Source organism: Triticum urartu, chromosome 5 (assembly GCF_003073215.2).
Source record: "Triticum urartu cultivar G1812 chromosome 5, Tu2.1, whole genome shotgun sequence".
Classification (NCBI taxonomy): Eukaryota; Viridiplantae; Streptophyta; class Magnoliopsida; order Poales; family Poaceae; genus Triticum; species Triticum urartu.
In genome coordinates, this window is record NC_053026.1 from 499,791,928 (window position 1) to 499,797,690 (window position 5,763).

Below are 5,763 nucleotides of genomic sequence, written 5' to 3' on the forward strand. Positions count from 1 at the left end.
TTTCTTCCATTGCAATTTCGTCAAGTCTCGCTGGAGATATCTTTGCCCCACCACATGGAACTGCTCTGCTCTGATGGGCACTCAACTCACATCTGCCCTGCATTGGCAATTACCCAATGTGTGCACGCGCAGAAGCATGTTGACCGACCTAGCTAGTCCACGGCGAGACCAGAGAAGTCTAGCGCCATCCAATGAGGAAGCTTCCCCTCCGTCGACCTTCCTCGCCACCGCGGACTCGCCGGCCCCGCACTGCACCGCACGCCATTCGTTTTGGAAAAGCGCAAAGAAAAGAGTGAGCGAGAATACTTTCCCCTCCCCTCCCGGGCTGCTCGCGTGGGCGGCTACGGAGGGTCGAAAACCTAGCCGCCGCCGCGACCCCCCACCCCCAGATCTCCTCTGGCCGCTGCCCCGCCGCCGGCGGTGGTGGCGGCTCCCAGTCGCCAAAGGCGGCGGGGTGGCTGGCGCGCCCTGGCGGGCCTCCCTCGCGGAGGGGAGTAGCGCCATGGGGGCTGCACGGGGGTCTTCCCCTGGGTGTCGGAGCACGGCGAGGAGCGCGAGGAGCGGCAGAGCGTGGCCGGGAGTCGGCAGCGGTGGTCATGGCGCGAGGTGGTCTTTCGGCCGACGTGGGCGACGAAGGCGGCGCGGTGGGCCCTGGAGGCAGCGGTGCGGCGTGCGAGCGGCTGCCGACGGAGGATGCGGTGTTGGTGCCATCCGTCACAGGCGTTGTGTCGGAGGCTACAATGGGGGCGCTTGTGGCGGCGGCGTGGTCTGGATCTGGGACCTCCAGACCCGGGTCAACAGGGCATGTCCGAGGCTTGGCTGGCCGCCTGCTGGCTGCTTGGTGTGGTTGGGCTGGCCGCCTGGTGTGGTGTGGATTGCTGCTGCTCGCGTCCCTGGCGATGGTGGTTGGGGCAGGTGCTGGTGGCCCTGACGCGGGTTGGGGCATGAGCAGGCGGCCTTGTCGACGGAGGTTGGAGCAGGAGGAGCGGCTGGTTCACGGTAACGGCTGGAGGTGGTTGATGGTTGCATCTCCTCGGTGTGGGTGTCGGTGTTCTGCAACGATTTGGTCGCGACGACGAGGTGCTGCGACGGCGGCGGTGCATCCCTTCGTGAAGTGCTTGGCCGTATTCCTTTGGCTTGGGCGGGAGGTGTGTGACGGCATGGATGAAAATCCTGCACAGCCTTGGCTGGTGCTTGCGACGACGGCGCCTGTGGGTGTCGTTTTCCTTCGTGGAGGTGTCGCGGTGGTGTGCCGGCATCTTCCCCCACGCTATGATTCTCTCTGGGCGAAAGCCTTGGTTCATTGTTGGACTAGCGATGGCGGCGTCTTGACGGCGTTACTCCGTTGGGAGCATCGTGTTTGGAGACTGGGTTTCAAGGTTGTGTTGTGGTTCTCCGGTGCTAGTCGCTGGTCCGAGCAGATCTTCTTGGGCGCTATGTATGCACTTGCCGGAGTATCAAGACGATGGCTTTCTCGGGTCCGACTGAGTCCCGCTATCCGTTCGTCGTCTCCTCTTAGACATTCATAGATGGTTAGTGCGTCGACAAGGAAAGCTCGTTTGCAGTTGTTGTTCTTGGTGGCGTTCGGTGTTGGTCGAGACGCGGCTAGATGATGTGCTTAGGATAGACTCCTTTGGGTTGTGCCTGTATCTGTTGTAGTGTGCGTGAGCGTGAAGTTTCAACTGCACTTGTTATTCGCAGCAAGTTGTAGTCTCTTGTACTTATATTCTGCCTTCTATACAAATATGGTACGCCTAGGTGTACTCTCGGGAAAAAAAAGAGTGAGCGAGAGAGAGACCAGACCACGCCCCCCGCGCCTCGCCAATCCGGCGGCCAAGACCGCCAAGTACGGACCCTCCTATAAAGAAAGAAGAACGGACCGGAGGAGGAGCCACCCCCCGGTGACAGTGATCCCTGGACCTCCCGCTCCACTCCGCTCCGAACCCACGACGCTCCGCCAGCCTCGGCCTCCGGCGCTCTCTGCGCCGCTGCCGCTGATTCTCCTCCTCGTCTTCTTCGTCGCGGCGGGGAAGGGTGACGGCGGGCTGCGGTTCCGGCGGGAGCGCGGCACGTTCAAGGTGCTGCAGGTGGCGGGCATGCACCGACCTCGTCGTCTTCACTGGTACGCCACGCCAGTCCACCCACCCACCCCTCCTCCTCTTCCTCCTCCTCCTTGATTTATTACTCCAGTGATCGACTCGATGCCACTGCTAGCGTCCTCCCAATCTTGCATTCAGCAACTTTAGAAACGGTTTACTACTAATGTTAGAGAAGATTGGTTGAAAATGCATTTGATTGTGCTATACTGTTAGAAAAGTTTGGTTGAAAATGCATTTGCATTGATGATAATTGTTGCCACCCCCAATGCATTTGGTGTAATGATCATTGATATAGATAATTTCATCGCCACGATGTCTATTTTTCTGCGAAAAAGCGGAGACCCTGGCCTCTACATCTTCATAGCAGAAGTTTGGAGTGGACACAATGTTACAAAAACTAAAAAGTCTTAAAAGAGTGTGGTGCCCGACCAAAAACAAATACTCCTACATGATCCACAATGTTTCTTGGGCAGGTGATAACATTTTTGGTGAGAATTCAACCGATGCGGCCAAGTCGATGGATGCAGCGATCGCTCCGGCCATTGCCATGAAACTTCCCTGGGCTGCTGTGCTCGGCAACCATGACCAAGAGGGTACGCTGTCACGCGAGGGTGTGATGCGCCACCTTGTAGGCATGAAGAACACCCTTGCACGCTTCAATCCACAAGGAGTAGAAATCGATGGCTACGGAAACTATAATTTGGAGGTTGCAGGGGTTGAAGGAACACTGCTGGCTAACAAATCAGTGCTCAACATGTATTTTCTTGATAGTGGTGACTATTCCACTGTGCCATCGATCCATGGCTATGGTTGGATCAAGGCATCACAGGAAGCTTGGTTCAGGCAAACCTCTTCGAGTCTCCAGGTGAATTTGTCACCATCTTTCGTGCTATGCTACTTATACTTTCTCTTGCCATACTGAGTAGGCTGTAGGCGGATGCCATTTGCAATCGACAACAACACATTAATTATCTGTTGGACCATCATAACTCTGCAAAAAAAATCAATAATTATTCTGTCGATGGAAGGCAAGAAATTTATGCAATTTCAAAATAGATGATTGATTTGTTCGCAGGCACTGTATTAGTTCCGAATACAATTGGTTTCAAAATGTTTTGCGTGTTAAATATAGATAGATGAAAGTAGGTGATGACAGTAGTTCTAGTACCTGTATAGTTTGGTGCTATGTACATACATATTTTATGTTAGAAACTAGAATAACAAAAGTTCATATGAAATGCAGCAAAACTATACGGGTGGACAACCCAGACAGAAGGAGCCAGCACCTGGTCTTGCTTACTTCCACATTCCCTTGCCGGAGTTTAACAACTTTACGGCATCCAATTTCACAGGAGTAAAGCAGGAGAAGGGTATCAGCTCGGCGTCGATCAACTCCGGCTTCTTTAACACCATGGTGGAAGCTGGAGATGTGAAGGCTGCCTTTGTAGGACATGATCACTTAAATGACTTCTGTGGTAAGCTCACTGGTATTCAGCTGTGCTATGCTGGTGGTTTCGGTTACCATGCGTATGGCATGGCCGGGTGGTCAAGGAGAGCAAGGGTGGTGTCTGTGCAACTTGAGAAGGCAGCGAGCGGCGAGTGGCAAGGCGTGAAGTCTATCAACACATGGAAGAGGCTTGATGATCAACATCTCACCACAATTGACTCTGAGGTGCTATGGAAAAGAAGCTCTAATAGTTGAGGTACTCAACTATGCATGAGCATGGCGCTGCTATTTCTAGCTTGCATAATGAACATATATATTCAGAACCCACAACTTATCTAAGACTTGCCGGTTGACAGGGAGGCGCCAGAAGAACAATGATGGAAGCTGATCTTGTCTGTTGTTGATGCGCAACTTATCTCAATGAGTTTGTAACTACTTAAATGAACACATCGCATGCCGCATGTATACGCAAGTTTTCGCCATTATTATTTTTCATGTCAAGAAAAAAAATTGAACCATGAATAGATATAATGCAATGCAGTACAGATGACACCCTTTGCAATTGAGCTCATATGTCAAATGGAAATGAGAATACCAATGCCAATGCAGCCTTTATTTTTTTCTCATAAGTATTTACTACTTGCAAGGTGTTTTGAACTGTAGAGTAGAAGCAAGATAATCCACAAATTAATTGTGTCATGTTGCATGAGACTTGTTACAATACAAGACCCCCCCCCCCCCCCCCCCCGATCACATCCGACGTAAAACATCATTGGCTAATACCATGCATGTTAGGTATTCCTATCAACCAACTATCCCCAATGACCGATCTGATAAAAAGAGAAGATGTAATATACTTAAAATTCCCCCTTCACATCTAACATGGATATGGAATGATCACCCCCCCCCCCCATGCTCGACGTGGGTGTGGATAAATGCTTGGGAGAAATACGGGGACCGAGACTTGAACCCAAGATATCAACTCTGATACCATGTTAAGATGTACTTCCTCCTTTCCAAAATACTTGTCGTGGCTTTAGTTCAAATTTGAACCAAAACCACAACAAGTAATATTTTGGAACAGAGGGAGTGCCTATCAACCAACTATCTCAAAAGACCGATTTGTTAGGAAGAGAAGATCTCTAACAAGTAGTAAGGTAATTTCTTAGAATTATGGAAGGTTAATCTTTTAGACCCATCAGCAGCTTATGTTTCTTCCTCATCTTCCAAATCTGGGATGCTCTTAGGTTTTTTATTTCAGTTAGCAAAGCAGAATATCCAAGATGTTGCAGAGAAGGGTTCTATTAGCCGTCAATTTGGCAAAGAGGGCTGGCCTCATGACCCCAGATGCCAGCTTTGCCTTCACGCCCCTGAGACCCCTACTCACTTATGCAGAGATTGCCCCTTCACCACAGCGATTTGGAACCAAGTGAGGGTTTGGTTGGGCATGGGGTCACTTCCGCTCAGCCTGTCTTGAATTCCCCACCTAACAATGCCTAGTGGGATGCGATGCTCACCGAGGCATCAAAAAATGAGACATGTCAGATAAGCGGTCGCTTCCTCTTATGTGATTTGAAACCAAATGATCTTCAATGGATCAAGACTAACCTACATCGAAGTTGCGAATTTGGCCGTCAAGGATATTCATCGGCGCGAGCTCGCTTTCGGAGCGCATAGGCACGACCTTTCCGTGATTCTCACATAGTTTCTTTCTCCGTTTTGGCTTTGGGGTTTATAGGGTGTTCCCTTTAAAAACATGTTGCCTCTTGTCAATAGATGTTCCACTCTTCTATCTAGATGAAAAGGCAGCGCTCCCGTCGGTTGCTTGAAAAAATAATTAAAAATGGTTGTGGCTAGTTCCCATCTACTCCCTCCCCTCACAAGTATAAGATGTTTAAAATATTTTAATATGGACTGCATAAAGGCTGAAATGAGTGAACAAACACACTAAAATATGTCCCATCCAATTTACAAAAAAGTTAGAACATTTATATTGGTGAATGGATATAGTAGATGAGAAATAACTATGTCTCATCCGACTCCTACACCATTGAATTTTATGGCAAAGATTCATGAGATAGATATATGACTTTATTTTGTTTGATTAGTTAAATAAGATCGGAGTTAGATACGACTTTTTTTAGAGAAAAGGCACAACCCGAGTCCGAGAAGGGCTCGAGCATAGTCCGGCTTTGATTAACAAAGCCATCAACCGAC

General features: G+C 49.9%; 1 pseudogene; it reads left to right on the plus strand.

Moving 5' to 3' along the window:
- Positions 1-596: 596 nt before the first annotated feature.
- Positions 597-4,117, plus strand: LOC125507228 (annotated as a pseudogene).
- The last annotated feature ends 1,646 nt before the right edge of the window (positions 4,118-5,763 follow it).